This window comes from Trifolium pratense, linkage group LG2 (assembly GCF_020283565.1).
Source record: "Trifolium pratense cultivar HEN17-A07 linkage group LG2, ARS_RC_1.1, whole genome shotgun sequence".
Taxonomy (NCBI): domain Eukaryota; kingdom Viridiplantae; phylum Streptophyta; class Magnoliopsida; order Fabales; family Fabaceae; genus Trifolium; species Trifolium pratense.
The window spans coordinates 20,039,599-20,044,021 of record NC_060060.1 but is presented as its reverse complement, the minus strand read 5'-3'; the positions used below and the strand labels follow the sequence as shown (position 1 = coordinate 20,044,021).

General features: G+C 31.7%; 1 long non-coding RNA gene across 3 annotated transcripts; it reads left to right on the top strand.

The window, feature by feature from the left end:
• The first annotated feature begins 1,360 nt into the window (after nucleotides 1-1,360).
• Nucleotides 1,361-4,423, top strand: LOC123906874. 3 transcript variants are annotated; one of them, XR_006809048.1, is made up of 5 exons: nucleotides 1,361-1,764; nucleotides 1,918-2,080; nucleotides 2,645-2,805; nucleotides 3,360-3,535; nucleotides 4,101-4,423. It is a non-coding gene; the product is annotated as an uncharacterized LOC123906874 (long non-coding RNA). The 3 variants fall into 3 exon arrangements; XR_006809049.1 differs by having other exon boundaries at nucleotides 1,362-1,764; nucleotides 2,748-2,805; nucleotides 4,098-4,423; XR_006809047.1 differs by having other exon boundaries at nucleotides 1,368-1,764; nucleotides 2,748-2,805.

The window sequence follows — 4,423 nt, the reverse complement described above, 5'->3', positions numbered from 1 at the left end:
TAGCTATAAATTTGAGAAAAATATTGGATACTAAAATTTTGTTCTAAAATACATTGTCAAGTGTTTTTTTTTCTTTTGAAGCAATTTTATGTGTGATTTTAAAATGTGTGTAGGAGAAAAAAAAAATAGAGATAAATATATTCTTTGTCGGTATTTTGATGTTCAAATAATACAGCTAAAGAAATTAAGATTTATATTCATGAATCATGATAATATTTAGAAAATGAATTATTTATTATAACTATGGAAGCAATTACAGTTGTAGACCGTCTGATCTAAATCGACGGATGAGATCATTTGACTGTGTTAATAATTTAGATCATCCAATTTAAAATCAATGACTAAATCAATAACTATAACAAGCTCTTTTTTTCTTGTCAAGTTGTTTAGTGGTTAGAAATTTCACCATTCAGGTGAATTATAAGTAGAGTGTTTGGAATTAAAACTTCAACCCCTACATATATATATATATATATATATATATATATATATATATATATATATATATATATAATGTGATGTCTATACCAACTAAATTTAGTTGGTATAACTATTACAAGGCTTCAAATAATAACATCTTGTACTATTAATTAATTGATGGTCTCTTCTCTTCATCTATATAGGAAAACTATTTCCTTAATTTTTTTATTGTTGATAATATATACATGTTAGTATATCATGCAGCCATTGACATTTCAATAAGCTAACTAACTATAAGAAAATTCTTTTTATTTTGTTTTTTTCTTAACCTCTTGATTCGTCGTTATCCCTCATAGATTTGAAGTCTCAGTTATATGTTACATCAAAATTCTTTCTTCAATATTCATTCCATATAAGGTGCTACATAAGTGGACTTTTCAATCCATTATGTAGTCGGTGACTTATATTCTTCTGACTTTTTTCCTTTAATAGATTCTAATTGGAAATAACAAATTCTTCTATGATCACGAGATTTAGTCACTCTCACAAAATTATATGGGTCATGCTAACACTACAACATTTATTGTCTCTGGCAACACTTTTTTACGCAACACGTTAAAATTGTTGCCTAAATGTGGTTTCTGGCAACGCTTTATACTTGTTGTCAATTACGTTTTTGCAACTCGTCATAATCGTTCCCTAAAATCTATATGGGACGGTTATAAAGTGTACATATGGTATATTGTTTTGGCGATATTTGTTAAACGTCCCCATAGACACTTTAGGGTACGATTTTGAATTGATGCACTATTTCTGATAAAAGGCTACGCTTGTCATATGTTGTCTAAAACACAGAATTAAAGACACAACTTGCAAATTACGCAATTATCCTTACATTATTTTGAAAACACGAATTTGCCCTCCTATAGGTTTCTTTCCTTACACCATCTCCTACATCTTCTCACTCTGATTTCACGAGTCACGACGACGACCCTCATCTTACGCCTTTTCTCTTCAAACAACAGAAAAATCTGAAATCAACAATTTCATCTACTTCGATTGTGACTCACGTTGCTTAGTTTCACTGCTTATATAGTGATTCATGATCCACAATTTCATCTCGCTTCAACTCGTGAGTCAGAGTCACGATCCACAATGTCGTCTTCTTCGTGAGTCACGATTCTCAGTTTCCCCTAAGAACACGTTTCCTCCTCTTTCTACATGCTTCGAATCTTTTAATCGTCGAACCCTAATCCCAAATCTCGAATCTGGCATTAAACTTACAATCGAAACAGAACGTGACCTAGATGAACCCTAATTTGGTTTTTCAGCTTCCAATCGAAGGTTCGTGTTCTTCTTTCAACTCCAACTTTCTTATTCAGTTGATTTGTTTCTACCAAATTGATATATTTTACCTTATTAGCTTATTTAGTTGATTTATTTCTTTATTTCCCTTTTCCATCTCTCTCACCTAATGTGATTCAATTTTGTATATAGCTAATAGGATCAAAAAAGTGTTACAAAAAGGATGAAGAATGTTGCAGCAAAAGGAATTGCTTGATTAATGAAGCTACAGAGATCTATAAATTGAAGTATAAATTTAAGGAGGAGGCAAAGAAGATTGAATATTGAAGCAGCAATGAAAACCAAGACAAATGAGGTAACATGCTGATATTGTGGTGATGTTCCTTTATTTTAAGCCTTTTACAACCGTAAATGTAAGTAATGACCAAGCCCCTATTTGTGAAATCACTAGAGTTGAGCTTTTGATTTTGGTGATTGGTCATATATGTTTATTAGGCATGGAATGGTATTGTGGATGTAATTGATGATTGAGTTCATATTTGTAACAGTGTTGGTATTGGTTTGCAGACATATTATAAATTGTTTGAATTATGAATGATAAAGAATGCTAATTTGCATGATAATTATGAAGGATTTGACAGTGTTGGTATTATTACCCTTATTGGCAAGACTAGGTCAATCTGGTGCTTCAAATAGAATTTCCTAATGACTGTTTTTGGTTATAGTATGATATCATTGAAAAATTAAATTGGGGGTCAAGAAAGTGTAAGGTTGTTCTAAGTGTAATGCAGCCTAATTTGGTGTTATCTTAGGGTAATGTGAAAAGTTTTTATCATGAGCATTTCAGTTAGATTTGTGTGGTGTAGAGAGGTTAAATGCAAATGTCGATATAGACAATTAACCAAAGTTGATTATGCAGGTTCGGCTTATGTGCTGTGTAGAGGCTTATTATATGATGTGAATTATTTTGATTCAAGGAGAATTTACATATGGTGTGTGATGCTGCAAGATGTTTTATGCAGGTTCCAGGGTGAAAATGGTCTTCAGTGGCACAACCTGAATCACCGTTGAGATTGAGAGGTAATCACAGTTAAATAAGTTTATCGTTGTTGGATTGTTTTCTAGATGACTTTGATGTTTTTTACACTTACCATTTTAATATTCAATTACTTTAATATGCTTGACTTGGGTTATCCAAGAGTACTATTCGTGTCCTGCTCACTGTAAATATGCATGTACAAGAAATTAAGAAATTTGTTTTATCCATGAGGTACTAATTGTATTATGCTCACTATTCGTTCCAATCTCTTTTTACTTCTAAGCATTTTACTTTTTTAATGGGCGAGTCCTCTTTTAGGAATGTTTTTGTTTTGTGTAGGCCATAGCCATTTGATGTCATCATGTTGTAGTTATGACCCTGAGATGCAATGTGGGTAACTTTTAAGTTCATCCTGTAAAGAAAAAGAAGTAAAACATGTATAGTGTTTACTTCAAAAATTATCAATTAGTGTTTTCATAAAATTATTACATGGTTTGTAGATTTTAAATGAAGCTATCATAAATTTGAGTACACTATAGTTAATTCATACACATATTATGCTATTTCCTAACATTTGATTTTGAAATTATTTCAGAGAGTTGCATAAACTTTAGTAGAGCCAGAGGAATAGCTAAGAGTTGCTTCACTATATGATGAGGAGAGGGGTCAACATAAACGTTGGTAGAACTGGAAGAATATACAAAAGCTGATACTACTTAATGAAAGAGGGAGGATCAACCCCTTTGCGGCACTTTCATTTTAGAAGAACTGGTAACAATTTTCAGCTGTTGTCAGAGGCAATAAATGTTGTAGTGATAATTGGATTTCTATGACAGTATTCTTGGATGCTCTGCTATTTTGTGTTTGAGTTCAAGTTCCCCTTGGTTTAATTTGGTTTTATGCTATTTTGTATTTTGTGTGGATGCCATTAGCTTCTGTTTCTCTCTGGTGTGCGCCCTTTGTGGCCTTGTGTGGGTGTTGGTAGGTATAATTGGATTGGTTTTAGCGATGTGCTCCCTTCCCCCTTACAATGCTATAAAACCTTGGTTTTAGCGATCAATAAAATTTATAGTTTAAAGAAAAAATAGTAGATTGGCAATTATATTTTAACATATACTAGTTTATTGTTCTTGTGAATATGATCGTTTGTTGTTCTTGTATAGTTAAGAATAAGAGCAAATGCATCAATTATTCGAGAACTCAATTCAATTGGGTTTGAAACGTTCAAAAATAGTTTATAAGTAGGTTTGTGGTAGTATGCTATCTTTGATTGATGTAGTTTTGGGTCTTCATTATGTTTTTGTTCAGCTATTGATCAATTAAGTTGGTGTAGCAGGTTTTGCATTGGAGAAATACGATGAAAAGAAATTACGATCAAAGAGAGGTTGGAATTGATAATGATCATTTAAAGAAAGTAACATAAGGCATGTTGTAGGTGATTCTTCATATGATTAAGTAGCCAAGATTGTGGGGGTATTGAAAGGAAATTTACTATTTTACAGTTTGCTCAATTTTAGTTGTATTTATAGTTTTGAGAAAATATTGTTTTAGTTTGTATTAAAAAGTCATGGGAGCATTAACCATGACTTTAGGTGTTTTATAGTTTTTTATTTGAATAAGTCTTCAGGTGTTTTATAGTAGCAGTACATGTTTGCTACT